The sequence below is a fragment of the Choloepus didactylus genome, chromosome 12, assembly GCF_015220235.1.
Source record: "Choloepus didactylus isolate mChoDid1 chromosome 12, mChoDid1.pri, whole genome shotgun sequence".
Taxonomy (NCBI): domain Eukaryota; kingdom Metazoa; phylum Chordata; class Mammalia; order Pilosa; family Megalonychidae; genus Choloepus; species Choloepus didactylus.
This window is the reverse complement of record NC_051318.1, coordinates 92,190,361-92,213,698: the sequence shown is the minus strand read 5'-3', so window position 1 is coordinate 92,213,698 and position 23,338 is coordinate 92,190,361. Positions and strand designations below refer to the sequence as shown.

Genomic DNA, 23,338 nt, shown 5'->3' with positions numbered 1-23,338 from the left:
AAGGAGGTGGGATGCTAACTCCCCACTCCTTAAGGGTAGCTATCCGTGGTGACTGCCTTCCAAAACCACACACAAGTTGTCAGGGGAAAAGAGTAATTTTACATAGGAGAAACCTGATAAATAAAACCAAAGCCAGGTTATGAAGGTAAACAGTCAGCAGTGATAAATCATCTTGAGGGTGTGAATCCTTCACACGGAGTGATGGAAAAGGCACTTCACTGTGATCTTCCTCACAAAACACATCACAGCATTAACATGACAAAAACATCAGGGAAAGCTCAAATGGAGGACATTCCATAACATTCCAGACCAGTCCTCCTGAATACTATCAAGGTCATCATAAATGAGGAAGTTTCAGAAACTCTCACGGTAAGCCTAAGCAGATGTGTGGACTAAATGCAAGGAGGAATCCTGGAATGGGATGTGGAATAGAAAAAGATAAAACTAAGGAAATCTGGAAAAAAAACAGCCTGTAGACAATTACAATGCATCTATATGAGCTTATTAACTGTAACAAATGGAGCCCAATGAAGACAAAACAAGACAGAAACTAGACCTTAGTTAAAAGATAAATCTCTGCACTGTCTGCAAAATTTTCTTGAAATCAAACTATCCCAAGGTAAAAATTTATTAAACAACATTGTTATATTTTTCCTAATGCATGATTTGTGTATAATCATTCCTCCTATTACTATTAACTCACTCTGTTAACTAGTCCTATTGTCTTATAAATAGTATTCATAACAAAAAATCTAGGATAATATATATCATCCAATAAAAGTCTATTATACAAAATTTATGTCTAATATCAATACACATGTGTATAATTATTACTATACAAGTATATTATAATTGGGTCCTATTCATGTTCTACTTGTTCTACTGTGTCATTTGGAACTCTCTAAAAATCTCATCATTATAGACCAGGTACAAGATTTAGATATCCAGGAGTATATTTCACATCATTGTTCAACACACTCAAACAACTAGTTTGTTGGAAAAGTCCTAGTACGTAAGGGTGGGAGAGAGGATGCAATAAGGAACTACCCATTCTGGAGCCTCTCATATGCCTGGATAGCCCAGGACACCACGTCACGCCAAAGGAGAGAATCCCCCCCCCAGGAAGACATGATGGCAGGGGAAACAAGTGAGTCCAAAAGATACATGAAAATTTGAGACTTGGCCAGTTCCAGTGGATTTCACCTGAAATTTTATGACTGAGCTCCAGGTTCATAACTTGATACTTTTGCCCCTGCTTGCCTTGTATAAACACCAAGGAAAAGAGAACCTTCAGGGGAGGGAGACCCCTGCAACCTTTGTAGGCAGGATCATGCTTCCCAAGTGCAGAAGGAAACTCAAGTCATGAGACTAAGCACACCCAGGGATGAGGGCACAGGGGTCCCACCATGAAGCCCTAACATGCTCCTGTGCAGGGGAGGGGTGAGGGCACGGCACTGTCTAACCTCTAGGTTTGCTGTAGGCCAAGGTGGGGAACACAAAGGCCAGAGCTCCTGGGCTGCTCTCCCCTGGCTTCCATGGGCCATTTCCCCCTTCATTAATGCACAGTCTAATTGACACCACATTCCATTTCTATACAGGGAGGAACAAAGTTAGAGAGCCCTGTTTTAAAGAACCTTGCTGGCCCAGCCCTCCCCGGGCCCAGCTGACAGTGTGCCCTGGTTGCCAGGAGCTTGTTTGTGTTGGAGACGGCACCCTCCACAGCATTCGGGAGAGTCAGTTGTGGCCAACAGGATAGCAGCACTCAGAGGCAGAGCCGTGAAGGAGAGCTCCGGAGCCACGGGGGGCCTGCTGATGGCCACCAAAGGGTCTCTCCCAGTGACCCTTGAGCAGATTTTTGGTGCTTTGTGGTTGATCTCTAAATCCATGAGACAACTCTCAGGTGTCTTTGGGCTTCCCTAAGAGATCCTGAAATGTACTACTGTGATGGTTTTTATAGTAAATTGTAGACATAACATAAAGGGGCAAAACTCTGAGCCAAAATTATTTCTACCCGTGCTGAAGAACATCAAAAAGACTGAGAGAAGACTGGACTGATGACACGCGCATACGAAGCCCCCGAGTCCTCTGCAGTGGAGGCTGGTGCTCTGACACACAGACTCTGTGTCTGGAAGCTCTCAATACAAATCTCAACAGTCCTTCACTCGATGATTCAGGAGACCATGGGGACAACCTGGAAAAAGAATAGAAAAAGCTGGACCCTAAATTTCATCTCATGGAATGATGATGCTTGCTGTCAAGAACGTCTCAGCTACACCACAAGGCCGAAGACTTCCTCCAATCTCACAAGACTATTGTAAGAATATTGTAACAGCATCACAGATGATTACAGAAAAACTTCAAAATGGAATAAGGGAGAGGGGCAAGACAGGGGCATAGAGAGGAGTGGAATTTAGTCATTTCCCTGGGAACAACTAATAAACAATCTGGAATTAGTGCTGGGGGAACAACTGTGACTGTCCTGCACTTTGTACACCAACCTGGACCGGAGGAATGCCTGAGATCACAGCCCAAAATCTGTAAGTAAAAACTGCGACCTGTAAGTAAAAACTGCGACCTGAGCCTAGAGCCGCCTTGCCCTGACTATGTGGCAAACAGAGTAACGTGAACTAAAGTAATACACCTCATTAATAAACTGAAGTAAAAAGAAAACAAAATAAAAACACAACCATCTAAATTGATGCAGAAAACTAATTTGCAAAAATCCAGCAGTCTTCTTGTAAAAATACCAATACATCAATGCATAGTAGGGAATTAAACTGATAAAGATCATTTATGAAAAGGCCATAGCTAACATCATATTCAAGGTGAAGACAAGAATGTCCTCTGGCACCAATATCATTCAATGTTATAGCAGAAGTTGCAGCCTGAGTAGGCAAGAAAAAGAAACAAAAGAATACAAAGTGGAAATTGAAATGGTAGTTCAAAAATAAACCATACCTACAGCCCACCGGTTTGTGACAAGGGCACCAAATCCACTCAATGGTCTCTTCAACTTACAGTGTTGGGAAAACTGGAAGCTATATACAAAAGAATGAGAAGTGGATCCCTGTCTCTCACCATATATAAAAATTAACTCAAAATGGGTTAAATACCAAAATGTAAGAAACAAAATGATAAAGTCTTTCAGAGATTTAATTATGCACATCTTAAAACATACTGTTAATTTTAATCCATTTCTGCAGTGAATCCATTTTAAACAGGACTTTTTTTTTTTACATTTGTATTCCACAGGTTTTTTTTTAAATTAAATTCACTTTTACTGTGATATATTCACGTATCATACCATCATCCATGGTGTGCAATCAACTGTTCACAGTAACATCATATAATTATGCATTCATCACCCCAATCTATTTTTGAACATTTTCTTTACATCAGAAAAAATCAGAGTAACAATAAAACATAAAAATAAAAAAGAACACCCAAATCATCCCCCCATCCCACCCTATTTTTCATTTAGTTTTTGTCCCCATTCTTCTACTCATCCGTCCATACACTAGATAAAGGGAGTGTGAGTCACAAGGTTTTCACAATCACAGTCACCCCTCATAAGCTACATTGTTATACAATCATCTTCAGGACTCCAGACTACTGGGTTGGAGTTTGATAGTTTGAGGTATTTACTTCTAGCTATTCCAGTACATTAAAACCTAAAGGTGTTATCTATATAGTGCATAAGAATGTCCACCAGAGTGACCTCTCGACTCCATTTGAAATCTCTCAGTAACTGAAACTTTATTTCGTTTCATTATGCAACACCCTTTTGGTCAAGAAGACACTCTCAATCCCACAATGCTGGGTCCAGATTCATCCCTGGGAGTCATATCCTGCATCGCCACATAGCGGGGAAGGCAGTGAGTTCACCTTCCGAGGTGGCTTAGTCAGAGAGAGAGGCCACATCTGAGCAACAGAGAGGCACTCAGGGGGAGACACTTAGGCACAAGTATAAGCAAGTTTAGCCTCTCTTTTGCAGTAACCAGCTTCATAAGGGCAAGTCTCAAGATAGAGAGCTCAGCACATCAAACCACCAGTCCTCACATTTGCGAGAAAAATCAGTCCAGGTGAGGAAGTCCAACACTTCTGCATTTTCCCCCAGCTCCTCAGGGGGGCCCTGCAAATATATTCTTACGCTCTGCCCTAATTACTTTGGGATGTGTCACGATTTCACTCTAACCTATACAGACCTACCATATCTCACTTCCTATTCAAAGTTTTAGGTAATTGTGGTTAAACAGGACTTTTTGAAGATATTTTTAGTTAAGACGTGGCCAGCTGAATAAGTTTTGGTTGTAATTCAATTACCCCAACTCTTTTATAAGCAGAGTGAAATTCAGACAAGAAACACCACAAAAAAATCTGGAGATCAATGGGACCGACAGTAGAAAGCAGCATGTAGAATGCCAAGTGGCCAAACAGCCAAGGATGAAGGATCACTGGCACCCAGACCCAGAACACTGCAGTAGTTGGGTAAATTGACCTTCTGATCATTCATGTGGGAATGCTGTCAGCCTCAAACCTGTGAGCCAATAAATTTGAGCCAATAAATTCCCATTGTTTAAGCCTGGCTGTTTCATGCTACTTGCTTTAGCAGCCAGGAAACTAAGGGAAACTCCCAGAGGGAAAACCTCCTAGGCAAAGACAGGAACAAGAAAAAACAGATAGATGGGACTTCATAAAAATTAAGTACTCTGATGCACAAAACGCTTTATGAATAAAGTGTAAAAAAATACCAAATAGTAGAAAATATTTGGAAATCATGTTATTTTTAAGGTGGTTTATAAACAGTAATTTTTTCCACCGTAAAAAAGAATGAGGTTTCATACATACAACAGCATGCAAGAAACTGAAGCCATCATCTTGAGTGAAACAAAACCCAAAAGGGCACGTATTGTATGATTTCACTGATAAATAACCAGATATGCTAATTCATAGAGTCAAACTAAAATGTATACTTTCATGGTAAGGGTTCAGGGTAGGGAGTGTCTAATCGCTACAGGGTTCCTGTTTAGGGTGATGGAAAAGTTTTGCCAAGGGATTGTGGTACAAAATGATGAATACTGACACCACTGAATGCTACATTTGCAAGTACATAAAATGCAAAATTGGAGGTTGTATACGCTACAGAATGCAAGTTTTTAAAAACCATAGAAATGTACACCACCACTGTGTACCTACTCTAATGTAACCTGAGGACTGCTGATAGTCTGTAATAGTGTTTCAACAATTGTCACAAAAACTTCACACTGAAACAAAATGTGAATAAGGAAAACTGTGCTTATGGGGGAGTTTATAGGCTCTCTCCATTTTCTGCGTGACTTTTCTATAAATCTACAGTTTTTACGAGGAAGAAGCAAACATTACTGCACCTTGCTGTTTCCGGCTTACTGGAAGAAGCTGGGCTCCAACAGAGCCGAAAGGAATTCACAGAAACAGTCCAGCGGCAACACAACGAAGCTTTATTTGAATTGCCGCAAGGACACCGAAAGGCTCCAGCCTTCCGGACCGCTCCCAGCGGGCTGCAGCTACACCCTAGTGTTTCACTCACGGAGACTCCTCCATGGCAGCAAAAGCGAAACTAAAAGGCAGTTAACCGCCGTAAATTGCTTTTGACCTTCCCTTGGTTACGAGGGAGGGCTTAAACCCTTGCTGTTTTAGGATTGGCTGATGTTTTTGCGAATAAGGGATCGCACTCTGTGCTATCTTGATTGCTCCATCTGAGCCAATCCTGAACCACCCTTGATGGACCAATCAAGATGTCCCAGAGGCAACCTTAATTTACATATCTACAAGCACCAATCAAAATGGCCCTCAAATGAACCAATCACAAATCGCAGTCGACAGTACATCCCTTATTTATGGTCGTGGAAAGTACAATCCCTTATTTGCATAAAAATCAGCCAATCCAAAAAACACCACAAGTTTAAGGTCTCCCCTCTAACTAGTAAAAAGCCAAGAGCGAGTTCCTTTGGGTTGCTGCGTTGCAGGATCGGTGGCCGTGACGCGTTTCTGTCTGCGGAGAAGATTGCCTGCGCCATACCTCTGAGTCGTGGAGTTGCCTGAGCGGTAGGCCGCCGGGAGCCGCCGCCGGGAGCCTTTCGGTGCTGTTTGCGGCGTTTTGGATACAGGCTCGTTACGTTGCCGCTGTGCCTTTTCGTCTGTGAATTCCTTTGAACTGCGGTGGGAGCTCAGCCTCGTCCAGTAGCCGGTAACAAAAAGGTACAGCAATGTTTGGTTCTTTTTATTTAAAAAAGCTGTAGATTTACAGGAAAGCCATGCAGAAAATGGAGAGGTCCTGTGTACGCCTTCGTAAACGTGGTTTTCCTTCTTCACATTTTGTTTCAGCGTGAAGCTTTTGTTAAAATTGTTGAAACGACGTTATTATAACTGTTAACGGTTCTCCGTAGATTACCTTGGAATAGGTATGAGCCAATAAATGAATGTTTGGAAACGCTGGCATGGAACTTTTATGCTTATTCGGGAATTTTTTAATGTTATTTTATGTCATTTAGCTTTTCCTTTTACTTCCTTTGGCAGAATCTTACAGTAGGGCTCAGGGTTTTTAGCTTTGCAGATTACGTGACCCTATTGTAATTGTTTGTTTGCTTTACCTGTTGATTTATTTCATGGAGTCTTGTGGTTCTGCTTATGCAGCTAATTTACTTGCGTCACTTACTGATATTTACCACAAAGTAATAGATGATGAGTCCTTACAAAGATGGCCAGAGTTTACTAACCAAAGCCTTCATTATGTTCAAAAATCCTAAAACATGGTGTGTCAGTTTTACAGTTATGTGTAGGCACCCATGTGGGCCTAAACTGCAAAAAGTATAATTTGGTGATAGGTGTATTTATAATGTGATCGTAAAGGAAATGCTCTTAATTAGGTATTCACGATATTTTTATCATGAATTTTATAGCTTTGGTAATCATTGCAGAACACTGTGTGTTGAGTAGATGGGAAAATGGGAAGAAAACATTTATAAAGCTGAGTAATTACGGTGGCATTTTTAATAACATAGGAGATAATGGTAGTCATAAAGATAATGGTCATTTATTTTCTAAGAGCAGCAGCATTTCGAGAATTGCTTTTGCTGTTGTGTATCTTTCTAAATCATGCTGTTGACTTAGTGGCATTTTCCAACAAAGGACACTGTAGAATGTTAATTTTTGATGGAATTTTAATAAAATGTCAGCTGGCCAGTTAAACAGATTTTTCACATTTTGTTTTCAAAATTAGTACAGTACTAAGATTTGGCATAAATTACAGGCTCCTTTACCACTTCTGGCAAGAACTCTGTAGATGGAAAACCCTAATCATACACCACCCAAAATTTAGCCAATTGACTTTTATTCCATAGAGCTAGTAACTTAAAACTTTTTGGTTCATAACTTGTAAGTGTTAAGTAGAGATGTTTTAAAATTAATAGTTTTTAAAAGGATGCTTTTTAGGATGGTCTTTGTGTCTACCAGAACTTTAAAAGTGTTATATAATATTTTAAAGTTTATAATAGAATTAATGATTTTTAAAAGGCAGCTAAATACATTACATTTGTTCTCTCTTCAGTACAGAAATAGTGGTTCATCTTCACTCAGCACCTCCCAACCAAGAACCTGGTCCATTCCAAAGAAGTAAGAATTCCTATATCAAACTCTCCTTCAAAGAACTTGGCCAGACTGAAGTAAGTTTCTTTATGAACCACATTGAACTTGGAAAAGCATGTGTGTTTTTTTTTGTTTGTTTGTTAATATGATGGACGACAATATTGCACGTTATACCAGGTTTCACTATATATATTTTTTAAATTAGAGACTTGTAGGTTTACAGAACAATCATGCATACAGTATGGGTTTCCCACATACCACCCTACCATAAACACCTGGCATTGGTATGTTCCATTTGTTAAAACTGATAATAGCACATTTTTATAATCGTACTATTAATTAAAGTGCATGGTTTAATTCTGGGTTCACTCTTTCTGTAGAGTAATTCCATAGAGCTTTTTGTATTTTTTTCCTGTTGCCAACTCTAACCTTTCCCCTTTTAATCATATTCATATATGAATGTTGTTAATTGTATTCACAGTGTTGTGCTACCATCCCCACTGTCCATCACCAAAGCATTTCCATCATTCCATAAAGGAACTCTTTACACTTTTAAAATATATTATTTTATTTTATTTTTTCTGTTAGTGAGACCATCCAGCTACCGTTTCCTCACAGTCGTTTTTATTTATTTGTTTATCTTAATGGAATTTTATCCATGTAATACAGAGTATACAAGCAGAGGCACATAGTATCAAGGTATAGTTGTGCATTCATTAACACAGTCAATTTCCAAATATTCATTACTCCAAAATGAAGAAAAAATATTAAAGAAAAAGAAATTAAGATCACTAAAACCACCACATACCCCCATCCTTCCTATTATTTATACATTTTTATCATTATTTTATTATTCATCAGCCATACACTGGTTAAGGGGAGTGTCAGTCAGCAGGTTTTCACTATCACATGGTCACATGATATAAGCTATATAGTTACCAATTACCATCTAGAATCAAGTCTTCTGGATTACTATTCAACAGATGCAGGTTATTTACTTCTAACTGTTTCAATACATTAGAAAGTAAAAATGAGTATCTATATAATGCATCTCAGAATATAGAAATAGCTAAAACTGAGGAATAGATGTCAGTGCTGAAAGAGCTTACAATTTAGGAACCTTTACAGTGAGCCTTATTGGACATTTTGTACTCCATAAACACCAGTTGCCCTATCTCTGCCCATTTTGTATCCCCTGAAAAGCTGTGCTCTCATACCTAATTCTCAGTGTTTGCTCATTATAATTAGTTGATGTTAGTGAGACCACACAATGTATGTCCTTTTGTTTCTGGCTTATTGCATTCAATATAATGCCTTCAGGGTTCATTCACATAGTTGCATGCCTCACCACTTCATTGTTTCTTGCAGCCACTCTGTTCCATCGTATGTACACACACCAGTTCACCCTTCCGTTCATCAGTTGATGTATCCTTAGCCCACCTCCACCTATTCCAAACTGTGAATAATGTGCCATAAACACCAGTGTGAAAATGTCTGTTCATGTCCCTGCTTTGGGTTCTTCCAAGTGTATACCTAATAACAGGGTTGCAGGATCACCTGGCAGATATATATTTAGCCTTCTGTGAAACCACTTCATGGCCCTATAGAGGGGCTGCTAGTTCCCTACCACCAGCAAATAGGTCTCTCTCTCTCTCCTCACATCTTCTGTGACACTTGTGTTTTTGTTTATTTTTTTGAAGAATTTTAGTTACAGACCCACAGTCCATCCTAAGGGAAACATCAGTCTCTGCCAGTACAATCACATATTTATGTGTTTACCACCACAATCTATATGAGAACATTTCCATTTCTTCCACAAAGAAAGAAGAGGAAGAAAGGAAAAAAATGGAGGAAGAACAAGAATCCCACACCCCACCCCTATTGACATTTCACTTTGGTGTATTGCCTTTGTTACAATTAGTGAAGGAACATTACAGTGTTACTGTTAACTATGTACCATCATTTGTGTTAATTATATTTTTCCAAATACCATACTATTTTTAACACCTTGTAAGGTTGACATTCATTTGTTCTCCCTCACCTAATAACTTTCTTATGTTTCTTCGTTTAATCACCATCACTGTCCACTCGAGGTTTTGCTAAATTATATCATCTCAGTTTTTATCCTCTATCTTTACTTCTGGTGTCCCATATGCCCCGAGCCTTCCTCTTTCAACCACATTCACACTGAAGTTTGTTGGTTATACTTTATGATATTGTGCTACCATCAGATAATATTGTAATATCCATTTCTGGATCTTTACAATCTTATTGGATATTCTGTGCTCCTTCAGGATCAAATTCCCAATCTCTGCCCTCTTTCTATCTCCTGATAACTTGTGTTTTTTTTTTTTTTTGTTAGTCACAATTTAATTCTACACTTATGATCATACAAAATACCAGATAACATAGCCTTGAAATATATAAAGGAAAATACAAAGAAAATGTGACAGTCATAAATAGAAAAATATTTAGTCCAATCTAAAATTTTATTTTGTATCTTTCTACTATGAAAAATATCAAACATCTAAAAGTAGAAAAATAGTAACATGAATTTCTAGGTACCATTCTCCAAGCTTCAACAATTATCAACCCTGAGCCAGTATTTTTTTTACCTGCACCCTGACTGAAATCCTCTCCCATAACTTTTGAAACAAGTCACAAAGATCATCTAATGTCTTTCATAAGTCTTTTAGTATGCAACACTAAAAGACAAGGTCTTTTTATTAATTCAATTTTATTGAGATTTTTCACATACCATACAGTCCTCCAAAGTGTACATTCAGTTGTTCATGGTATCATTATATAGTGCATTTGTCACCATAATCAATTTTATTTTCAAATTTTAGATCATTTTCATTTATCCAGGAAAGAAATTAAAATAAAAATAAAGAAAACTCAAAATCTCCCATACTCCTAACCGCCCCCCTGCATTATTGACTCATGGTAGTGGTACAGTACCTTTGTTTCTTTTGATGAAAGAATGCTAAAATACTGCTAACTGTAGTACATACTTTGCAATATGTGTATTTCCCCCCTTATACCCCTCTATTATTAACTTCTGGTTATAATGCCTTACATTTTTTCTAGTTCATGAAAGAGATTTCTAAGATTGGTAATGTTAATGACAGACATTGTCCACCACAAGATTCACTGTTTTATACATTCCCGTATTTTAACCTCCAACTTTCCTTCTGGTGACACATGTGACTCTAAGCTTCCCCTTTCCACCACATTCACATACTATTCAGCATGTTAGTTACTCACATAATAGTGTGCTACCATCGCCTCTGTCCATTTCCAGACACTTAAATTCAACCTAGTTATAACGTTCTGCTCATAATAAGCAGCTGCTCATTGTTATTTAGCCTTGTTCTATATCTTGATAACCTATATTTCATGTCTGTGAGTTTACATATTATAATTAGTTCATATCAGTGAGACCATACCGTATTTTTTCCTGTTGTGTCTGACTTATTTCATTCAATATAGTGCCCTCAAGTTTTCTTCATCAACCCGTGTTTTATAAGATGGTTTTGTTCACCCACCATACATTCTGTCCTAAGTCAGCAATCGATGGTTCCCTGTGTCATCACACATTTATGCATTAACCACCATCACCACTATCTAAGGACATCTCCATTTCTTCCACAAAGGAGGAAGAGTCAAAGAAGGTAGAGAGACAAAAGCAAAAGAAGAAAGAAAAAAAATGACAGCTAAGAAGCAACAAGAGGAAAGATAGAATTAAACTAAAGTGCAATAAAAGATGCACCAATGCCAAGAGTCCCATACCCTTCCCTTATGTGCCCGTTAGAGGCATTTAGCTTGGATATATTACCTTTGTTACATTAAAGGAAGCATAATACAATGTTTCTGTTAACTGTAGTCTCCAGTTTGCATTGATTGTATTGTTTCCCCAATAGCACCCTATTTTTAATTCTTTGCAAGCTTGACATTCATTTGTTCTCACTAATGTAAAAACATATTTGTACATTTTATCACAATTGTTCAGCACTCTAGGTTTCACTAAGTTATATTGGCCCATTCTTTATTTTCCCTCATTTCTTCTAGTGTCCCACATGCCCCCAACTTTCCTCTTTCAACCATACTCAGTCATCTTTGTTCAGTGTGCTTACATTGTTGTGCTATCATCACCCAAAATTGTGTTCCAAACCTCTCACTCCTGTCTTCCTGTCTGTCTGTAGTGCTCCCTTTATTATTTCCTGTAAAGCAGGCATTTGTTCCCAGTCTCTCATTGTCAGAGAATATCTTAAATTTTCCCTCATATTTGAAGGACAATTTTGACAGATACAGGATTCTTGGTTGGTAGTTATTCTCTTTCAGTATCTTAAACATATCACACCACTTTCTTCTTGCCTCCATGGTTTTTGCTGAGAAATCCACACATAGTTATCAGACTTCCCTTGTATGTGATGCTCTTGCTGCTATCAGGATTCTCTGTCTTTGACATTTGATGATCTGATTATTAAGTGTCTTCTCATTGGTCTGTTTAGATCTATTCTCTTTGGGATATGCTATGCTTTTTGGATATGTGATTTTATGTCTTTCATAAGAGATGGGAAATTTTCATTAAGTATTTCCTCTATTTTGCTTCTGCCTCTTTTTCTTTCTCGTCTCCTTCTGGGACACCCATGGCACGTACATTCATGTGCTTCATGTTGTCATTCATTTACCTGATATGTGGCTCATATTTTTCCTTTCTTTTCCATATCTGTTCTTTTGTGGGGGGGATTTCAGGTGTCTTATTCTGCAGTTCCTGAATGTTTTCTTCTGCCTCTTGAAATTTGCTGTTGTATGTCTCCATTGCGTTTTTCATCTCTTATGTTGTGCATTTCATTTCCACAGAGTCTGCCTGGTGTTTTTTCAAACTTTCGATTTCTAACTTATGTTTGCCCAGTGTTTTCTTTATATCCTTCGTCTCTTTTGCCGTGTCTTCCCTAAACTTGTTGACTTGCTCTTTGAATTGATTTAGCATATTTATTTGAAAATGTTTGTTTCATTAAAGTGAAACAGTATGTCATCTGTATCTCAATTGAGGTGTAGGTTTGTTCTTTTGACTGGGTCATATCTTTTTTTTTCCTAGTGTGATTTGCAGTTTTCTTTTACATAGGCATCTGGTTTCCTTGGTTACCCCAATCAGAATTTCCCAGACCAGATGGGTTCAGGTCTCACAATGGGACTATATTCAGTGTCAGGTTTCCCTGAAGCTGTATCTTAAAACATTGACAAACTTTCCTGTGTGGCCTCTAGCCACTGTGCTTTTCCTAACTTGCCCAGGTGGCGCCTGTCAGCCTGTAGCTCCCCACTGATGTAAAGAGGTGTGGTCCCTTTAATTCTCAGCTTAAGTTGTTTGAGTTTTGACTGTTTTCCCCCAGACCCTGGGGTCTGAGTTCTGAAGGGCAGGTAGGAACTAGAGCTGGGCCCCACCTCCTTCCCCTTAGTGAAGATACACCACCCTAGGGAGTTACCTTCTGTAGGTAAGCTACTCCTTTGTCTTTGTGACTCTGTGAAGTCCACCTGTGTCTGGGTCAGAGTTCTGTGAACTGAAAATGGCTGAGGCTTTCTCCACTGAGCCTTTCAGGTTGAGAGAGACAAAAAGGGAAAGAAAGCCCTTTTTGAGATCCAGTCCACGGTTCCCAACTTTTGCCTGTCGGCCAGAGGAAGCACCCAGTCTTCTGGGCTCCTTTCCGAGCACACAGGCGTTTCCTGGTTCTCTTAAGTTCAGTCATCTCTGAAAGCCTCTGTATTTTTTTTTTTTCTGTTAGCCCCACCTTCTCTCCACTGGGAGGAATTCAGAGTAATTCACTGCTTCTTAGTGGTTTTTCTGTTTGTAGCTTGCCTTCAGCAGTCCACATTTGTTACTTAAAACCCCAGTTGGAATTAGTTGAGTTATACTTCCTTGCTCTGGGACTGCTGCTTTCTCCCACAGTCAGGTCTTGCAGCTCAGCCTGCCATGAGGGGAAGGGGCTCCCGGTACAGTTTGGCAGTTTGTACTTAAAGCTTTTATGCTGCAGTCTCAGCCATTGCACCCATTCCAGGTTGGTGTATGATGTGTGGGCAGTCACGACTGTCCCCCAGCAGGTGTTTCAGATTATTTACTAGTTGTTCCTGGTTTTTTATCAGTTTCTTCAGGAGACTAACTAAATTCCACAGCTCTCTATGCTGCCATCTTGCCCAACATGTGTTGCTAACTTCAAGTGTCTGACTTTGCTCATTATACTTAGTTCATATTAGTGAGATCATACAATATTTGTTCCTTTGTTTCTGGATAATTTTGCTCAACATAATGTCCTCAGTGTTCATCCACATTGTTGCTTGCATCATGGCTTATTCTTTCTTCCACCTGTGTAATATTCTATCCTAAGACTATACCACATTGTTTATACACTCTTTTTCATCAAGAAACAGTGCTGAATTTTGTCAAGTGTCTTTTCTGCTTCAATTGAGATCATGTGACTTTTCCCCTTTGATTTATTGATGTGTATTAATTGAATTTTTTGTGTTGAACCACCCTTTTTACCTGCAATAAAACCCACTTGGTCATGGTGTTTAATTCTTTTAATCTGCTGCTAGGTTCCATTTGCAAGAATTTTCTGAGGAATTTTGCATCTGTATTCATCAAAATGATTTGTCGGTAATTTTCTTTTCTTGTAGTATTTTTGTCTGGCTTAGGTATTAGTGTGATGGCCTCAGAGAATGAATCAGGTAGCTTACACTCTTCAATTTTTATGAAGAGTTTTAGAAAGATTGGTACTAATGCTTTCTTTTTTTTATTTATTAAGATTTATTCACACACCAAGCAATCATCCAAAATATATAATCAATTGATCACATTACCATCATATAGTTGTTCATTGGTCACCCTATTTTTTTTTAACATTTTCCTTGTACCAGAAAAAATGATAAGATGAAAAAAACAATAGTGAAAGAAGAACACCCAAATCGTCCCACCCTCGCACCCTATTCTTCATTTAGTTTTTTTGCCCCCATTTTTCTGCCCATCCATCCATACACTGGACAGACGGAGTGCAATACACAAGGTTTTCATAACCACACTGTCACCCTTTGTAAGCTACATTATCACACTGTCGTCTTCAAGAATTTAGGCCACTGGATTGGAGTTTGATAGTTTCAGGTATTTGCTTCTAGCTATTACAATACATTAAAAGGTACAAAGTGGTATCTATATAATGCATAAGAATGCCCACCGGAGTGACCTCTTGACTGCATTTGAAATCTCTCAACCACTGAAGCTTTATTTCATTTCATTTTGCATCCCCCTTTTGGTCAAGATGTTCCCAGTGACATGATGCCGGGTCCGGATGCATCCCCGGGAGTGATATACTGCATTGCCAGGGAGATGTATCCTTCTGGGAGTTAGGTCCCACGTAGGGGGGAGGGCAGTGAGATCACCTTCCCAGGTGGCCTAGTTAGAGAGAGAGCCACATCTGAGCACCAAAGAGGGATTCAGGGAGAGACTCTCAGGCACAATTATCAGCAGGCCTAGCTTCTCCTTTGCAGTAACAGGCTTCTTAAAGACAAGTCCCATGATAGAGGGTTTGGCACATCAACCCTCCACTCCTCAATGTTTGTGAGAACATCAGCAACCATCCAGGTTAGGAAGCCCAAAACCTCTGCATTTTCCCCCAGCTTCTCAAGGGGCCTCTGCATATTTTTTTTCATTTTTTTTTTTAAAAACTTAACTTTGTGGAAAAAAAAACAAAAACAGACAATAAAGAATCATTTCAAACAAAACCAAAACAAAAGAATAAGAAAAAGAAAAAACATATTTTCTAGAAAAACTACATTATTTCCAACATGTTCCTGTTCTACCCCAAGAAAATATGCAGGCTATAACCCAGGAAAGGAATAAGGAAAACAGATAGCCTAAGATAAGTACATTTCTGTGAACTTGTTCCTACCATACCCACCAGAAATTAACAAACCACAGTCATTCCTGAGCATTCTCAGAACATTAAATTTTCCTTCAATAACTTACCTGTTCTTATTAGTTTATCATTCCCCCTTCACTAATTGCTATCTATCACTAGGTTCCCTACAATCTGCACTATAAACTATTTACTTTTCATTTTTCAGTGTTCACATTAGTGGTAACCTATAGTATTTCTCTTTTTGTGCCTGCTTTATTTCACTCAGCATTAGGTCTTCAAGGTTCATCCATGTTGTCATCTGTTTCTTGGCATTGTTCCTTCTTACTGCTGCATACTATTCCGTTGTGTGAATATACCACATTTTATGTATCCACTCATCTGTTGAAGGACATTTGGATTGTTTCCATCTCTTGGCAATTGTGAAATTGCTATGAACATTGGCGTGCAGATATCTGTTGATGTCACTGCTTTCGGGTCTTCTGGGTGTATATCAAGAAGTGTGATTGTTACATCGAAGGGTAACTCTATATCCATTTTTCTAAGGAAACGCCAGACTGTCTTCCAGAGTGGTTGCACAATTATAGAGCCCCATCAACAATGAATAAGAGTTCCAGTTTCTCCACATTCTCTCTAGCATTTGTAGTTACCTGTTTGTTTAATGGAAGCCATTCTAATTGGTGTGAAATTGTATCTCATTGTGGTCTTAATTTGCATCTCCCTAATAGCTAGTGAAGTTGAATATTTTTCATGTGTTTTTTAGCCATTTGTGTTTCCTCTGCAGAGAACTGTCTTTTCATGTCTTTTGCCCATTTTGTAATTGGGCTGTCTCTAGTCTGTACTATTGTTGTTGATTTGCAGGATTTCTTTATATATGCAAGATATCAGTCTTTGTGAGAAACTGGTTTCCAAATATTTTTTCCCTTTGAGTTGGCTGCCTCTTCTCCTTTTTGACGGATTCCTTTGAAGTACAGAAGCTTTTAAGTTTGAGGAGATTCCATTTATCTATTTTTTCCTTTGTTGCTTGTGCTTTGGGTGTAAGATATAGGAAGGGACCTCCTAAGACATGGCCCTGAAGATGTTTCCCTACATTATTTTCTAGGAGTCTTATGGTACTGTCTCTTATTTTGAGGTCTTTAATCCATTTTGAGTTAATGTTTGTGTAGGGTGTGAAGTAGGGGTCCTCTTTCATTGTTTTGGATATGGTTATCCGGCTCTCCCAGACCCATTTGTTGAAAAGACTGTTAGGTCCCAGTTCATTGGTTTTGGAGGCCTTACCAGAGATCAGTCGGCTGTAGATCTGGGGATTTAACTCTGAATTCTCAATGTGATTCCATTGATCATTATGTCTATCTTTGTACCAGTACCATGCTGTTTTGACTACTGTGGCTTTATAATCTTCAAAGTCAGGGTGTGTAAGTTCTCCTGCTTTCTTTTTCTTTTTTACAATGTTTTGGCAATTCAAGGCATTTTCCCCCTCCTGATAAATTTGATAACTAGCTTTTCCAAGTCTGAAAAGTAGGTTGGAATTTTGGTAGGGATTGCATTGAATCTGTAGATGAGTTTGGGTAGAATTGCCGTCTGAATGACATTTAGCCTTCGTGTCCATGAACATGGAATATTTTTCCATCTTTTTAGGTCCGTTTCTATTTCTTTTAGTAGAGTTATACAGTTTTCATTGTATAGGTCTTCTGCACTTTGGTTCAGTTTATTCCCAGGTACTTGATTTTTTTAGTAGCTATTGAAAAATTGTATCTTTTACTTGAGTGTCTCTTCAGTCATTTCTAGTGTGTAGGAACATTACTGACTTATGTGCATTACTCTTGTATACTGATACTTTGCTAAATTTATTAGGTGTAGTAGCTGTGTCGTCAGTTTCTCAGGGTTTTCCAGATATAAGATCATATTATCTGCAAATAATGACAGTTTTGCTTCTTCCTTTGCAATTTGGATGCCTTTACTTCTTTGTCTTGGTGGGTTGCCCTGGCCAGCACTTCTGGCACAGTGTTGGACACCAGTGGTGACAGTGGGTGCCCTTGTCTGATAGCTGATATTAGAAGGAAGGCTTTCAGTCTCTCGCTTCTGAATACTGTGCTGGCTGTAGGTTTCACATGTTTGCTCTTGTCATATTGAGGAAATTTCCTACAGTTGTTTGAAGTACTTTTATCAAGAAGGGATGTTGGATTTTGCCCATAGTTTTTTTCAGCATCTCTTGAGATGATCATTTGATTTTCCCTTTTTGATTTGTTAATGTGTTGTAATATGTTGATTTTCTTCTGTTGAAACATCCTTGCATGCCAGGAATGAAACCCACCTCATCATGGTGTATGATTGTTTGAATTGTGTGTTTGGATTTGAGTTGCAAGTATTTTGTTGAGAGTTTTTGCATCTGTAGTCATTAGGGAGTTTGGCCTGGATTTTTCCTTTCTTGTCGCATCTTTCCCTGTTTTTGGTATTAGAGGATGTTACTTCATAAAATGTGTTAGGTAGGGAGGCGGGGCAAGATGGAAGACTGGTGAGCTGTATGTTTTAGTTACTCTTCCAGGAAAGTAGGTAGAAAGCCAGGAACTGCGTGGACTGGACACCACAGAGCAATCTGTCTTTGGGCATACTTCATACAACACTCATGAAAATGTTGAACTGCTGAGATCAGCGAAATCTGTAAGTTTTTGCGGCCAGGGGACCCGCGCCCCTCCCTGCCAGGCTCAGTCCCGTGGGAGGAGGGGCTGTCAGCTCCGGGAAGGAGAAGGGAGAACTGCAGTGGCTGCTCTTATCGGAAACTCATTCTACTGACCCAGACTCCAACCATAGATAGACAGAGACCAGACACCAGAGAATCTGTGAGCAGCCAGCCCAGCAGAGAGGAGACAGGCATAGAAAAAAAAAACCAACACGAAATACTCCAAAATAAAAGCAGAGGATTTTTAGAGTTCTGGTGAACACAGAAAGGGGAAGGGCGGAGCTCAGGCCCTAAGGCGCATATGCAAATCCCGAAGAAAAGCCGATCTCTCTGCCCTGTGGACCTTTCCTTAATGGCCCTGGTTGCTTTGTCTCTTAGCATTTCAATAACCCATTAGATCTCTGAGGAGGACCCTTTTTTTTTTTTTTTTTTTTTTAATCCTTTTTTCTTTTTCTAAAACAATTACTCTAAGAAGCCAAATACAGAAAGCTTCAAAGACTTTCAATTTGGGCAAGTCAAGTCAAGAGCAGAACTAAGAGAGCTCTGAGACAAAAGGCAATAATCCAGTGGCTGAGAAAATTCACTAAACACCACAACTTCCCAAGAAAAGGGGGGTGTCCGCTCACAGCCACCATCCTGGTGGACAGGAAACACTCCTGCCCATCGCCAGCCCCATAGCCCAGAGCTGCCCCAGACAACCCAGTGTGACGGAAGGGCTTCAAATAACAGGCACACACCACAAAACTGGGCGTGGACATTAGCCTTCCCTGCAAACTCAGTTGATTGTCCCAGAGTTGGGAAGGTGGAGCAGTGTGAATTAACAAAGCCCCATTCAGCCATCATTTGAGCAGACTGGGAGCCTCCCTACACAGCCCAGCAGCCCAGAACTGCCCTGAGGGGACGGCACTCACCTGTGACATAGCACAGTCATCCTCAACAGAGGACCCGGGGTGCACAGCCTGGAAGAGGGGCCCACTTGCAAGTCTCAGGAGCCATACGCCAATACCAAGGACTTGTGGGTCAGTGGCAGAGACAAACTGTGGCAGGACTGAACTGAAGGATTAGACTATTGCAGCAGCTTTAAAACTCTAGGATCACCAGGGAGATTTGATTGTTAGGGCCACCCCCCCCTCCCCGACTGCCCAGAAACACGCCCCACATACAGGGCAGGCAACACCAACTACACACACAAGCTTGGTACACCAATTGGGCCCCACAAGACTCACTCCCCCACTCACCAAAAAGGCTAAGCAGGGGAGAACTGGCTTGTGGAGAACAGGTGGCTCGTGGACGCCACCTGCTGGTTAGTTAGAGAAAGTGTACTCCACGAAGCTGTAGATCTGATAAATTAGAGATAAAGACTTCAATAGGTCTACAAACCCTAAAAGAACCCTATCAAGTTCAGCAAATGCCACGAGGCCAAAAACAACAGAAAATTATAAAGCATATGAAAAAGCCAGACGATATGGATAACCCAAGCCCAAGCACCCAAATCAAAAGACCAGAAGAGACACAGCACCTAGAGCAGCTACTCAAAGAACTAAAGATGAACAATGAGACCATAGTACGGGATATGAAGGAAATCAAGAAGACTCTAGAAGAGCATAAAGAAGACATTGCAAGACTAAATAAAAAAATGGATGATCTTATGGAAATTAAAGAAACTGTTGACCAAATTAAAAAGATTCTGGACACTCATAGTACAAGACTAGAGGAAGTTGAACAACGAATCAGTGACCTCGAAGATGACAGAATGGAAAATGAAAGCATAAAAGAAAGAATGGGGAAAAAAATTGAAAAAATCGAAATGGACTTCAGGGATATGATAGATAATATGAAACGTCCAAATATAAGACTCATTGGTGTCCCAGAAGGGGAAGAAAAGGGTAAAGGTCTAGGAAGAGTATTCAAAGAAATTGTTGGGGAAAACTTCCCAAATCTTCTAAACAACATAAATACACAAATCATAAATGCTCAGCGAACTCCAAATAGAATAAATCCAAATAAACCCACTCCAAGACATATATTGATCACACTATCAAACACAGAAGAGAAGGAGCAAGTTCTGAAAGCAGCAAGAGAAAAGCAATTCACCACATACAAAGGAAACAGCATAAGACTAAGTAGTGACTACTCAGCAGCCACCATGGAGGCGAGAAGGCAGTGGCACGATATATTTAAAATTCTGAGTGAGAAAAATTTCCAGCCACGAATACTATATCCAGCAAAGCTCTCCTTCAAATTTGAGGGAGAGCTTAAATTTTTCACAGACAAACAAATGCTGAGAGAATTTGCTAACGAGAGACCTGCCCTACTGGAGATACTCAAGGGAGCCCTACAGACAGAGAAACAAAGAAAGGACAGAGAGACTTGGAGAAAGGTTCAGTACTAAAGAGATTCGGTATGGGTACAATAAAGGATATTAATAGACAGAGGGGAAAAATATGACAAACATAAACCAAAGGATAAGATGGCTGATTCAAGAAATGCCTTCACGGTTATAACGTTGAATGTAAATGGATTAAACTCCCCAATTAAAAGATATAGATTCGCAGAATGGATCAAAAAAAATGAACCATCAATATGTTGCATACAAGAGACTCATCTTAGACACAGGGACACAAAGAAACTGAAAGTGAAAGGATGGAAAAAAATATTTCATGCAAGCTACAGCCAAAAGAAAGCAGGTGTAGCAATATTAATCTCAGATAAAATAGACTTCAAATGCAGGGATGTTTTGAGAGACAAAGAAGGCCACTACGTACTAATAAAAGGGGCAATTCAGCAAGAAGAAATAACAATCGTAAATGTCTATGCACCCAACCAAGGTGCCACAAAATACATGAAAGAAACACTGGCAAAACTAAAGGAAGCAATTGATGTTTCCACAATAATTGGGGGAGACTTCAACACATCACTCTCTCCTATAGATAGATCAACCAGACAGAAGACCAATAAGGAAATTGAAAACCTAAACAATCTGATAAATGAATTAGATTTAACAGACATATACAGGACATTACATCCCAAATCACCAGGATACACATACTTTTCTAGTGCTCATGGAACTTTCTCCAGAATAGGTCATATGCTGGGACATATAACAAGCCTCAATAAATTTGAAAAGATTGAAATTATTCAAAGCACATTCTCTGACCACAATGGAATACAACTAGAAGTCAATAACCATCAGAGACTTAGAAAATTCACAAATACCTGGAGGTTAAACAACACACTGCTAAACAATCAGTGGGTTAAAGAAGAAATAGCAAGAGAAATTGCTAAATATATAGAGACGAATGAAAATGAGAACACAACATACCAAAACCTATGGGATGCAGCAAAAGCAGTGCTAAGGGGGAAATTTATAGCACTAAACGCATATATTAAAAAGGAAGAAAGAGCCAAAATCAAAGAACTAATGGATCAACTGAAGAAGCTAGAAAATGAACAGCAAACCAATCCTAAACCAAGTACAAGAAAAGAAATAACAAGGATTAAAGCAGAAATAAATGACATAGAGAACAAAAAAACAATAGAGAGGATCAATATCACCAAAAGTTGGTTCTTTGAGAAGATCAACAAGATTGACAAGCCCCTAGCTAGACTGACAAAATCAAAAAGAGAGAAGACCCATATAAACAAAATAACGAATGAAAAAGGTGACATAACTGCAGATCCTGAAGAAATTAAAAAAATTATAAGAGGATACTATGAACAACTGTATGGCAACAAACTGGATAATGTAGAGGAAATGGACAATTTCCTGGAAACATATGAACAACCTAGACTGACCAGAGAAGAAATAGAAGACCTCAACCAACCCATCACAAGCAAAGAGATCCAATCAGTCATCAAAAATCTTCCCAAAAATAAATGCCCAGGGCCAGATGGCTTCACAGGGGAATTCTACCAAACTTTCCAGAAAGAACTGACACCAATCTTGCTCAAACTCTTTCAAAACATTGAAGAAAATGGAACACTACCTAACTCATTTTATGAAGCTAACATCAATCTAATACCAAAACCAGGCAAAGATGTTACAAAAAAGGAAAACTAACGGCTAATCTCCCTAATGAATATAGATGTAAAAATCCTCAACAAAATACTTGCAAATCGAATCCAAAGACACATTAAAAAAATCATACACCATGACCAAGTGGGGTTTATTCCAGGCATGCAAGGATGGTTCAACATAAGAAAATCAATCAATGTAATACAACACATTAACAAGTCAAAAGGGAAAAATCAATTGATCATCTCAATAGATGCTGAAAAAGCATTTGACAAAATCCAACATCCCTTTTTGATAAAAACACTTCAAAAGGTAGGAATTGAAGGAAACTTCCTCAACATGATAAAGAGCATATATGAAAAACCCACAGCCAGCATAGTACTCAATGGAGAGAGACTGAAAGCCTTCCCTCTAAGATCAGGAACAAGACAAGGATGCCCGCTGTCACCACTGTTATTCAACATTGTGCTGGAAGTGCTAGCCAGGGCAATGCGGCAAGACAAAGAAATAAAAGGCATCCAAATTGGAAAAGAAGAAGTAAAACTGTCATTGTTTGCAGACGATATGATCTTATATCTAGAAAACCCTGAGAAATCGACGATACAGCTACTAGAGCTAATAAACAAATTTAGCAAAGTAGCGGGATACAAGGTTAATGCACATAAGTCAGTAATGTTTCTATATGCTAGAAATGAACAAACTGAAGAGACACTCAAGAAAAAGATACCATTTTCAATAGCAACTAAAAAAATCAAGTACCTAGGAATAAACTTAACCAAAGATGTAAAAGACCTATACAAAGAAAACTACATAACTCTACTAAAAGAAATAGAAGGGGACCTTAAAAGATGGAAAAATATTCCATGTTCATGGATAGGAAGACTAAATGTCATTAAGATGTCAATTCTACCCAAACTCATCTACAGATTCAATGCAGTCCCAATCAAAATTCCAACAACCTACTTTGCAGACTTGGAAAAGATAGTTATCAAATTTATTTGGAAAGGGAAGATGCCTCGAATTGCTAAAGACACTCTAAAAAAGAAAAACGAAGTGGGAGGACTTACACTCCCTGACTTTGAAGCTTATTATAAAGCCACAATTACCAAA

The 23,338-nt window shown here is 39.0% G+C and overlaps 1 long non-coding RNA gene across 1 annotated transcript; it reads left to right on the top strand.

The window, feature by feature from the left end:
* Positions 1 to 6,105: 6,105 nt before the first annotated feature.
* On the top strand, positions 6,106 to 11,448 carry LOC119506965. Its single transcript, XR_005211081.1, has 3 exons — positions 6,106 to 6,237; positions 7,586 to 7,700; positions 11,280 to 11,448. It is a non-coding gene; the product is annotated as an uncharacterized LOC119506965 (long non-coding RNA).
* Positions 11,449 to 23,338: the final 11,890 nt, after the last annotated feature.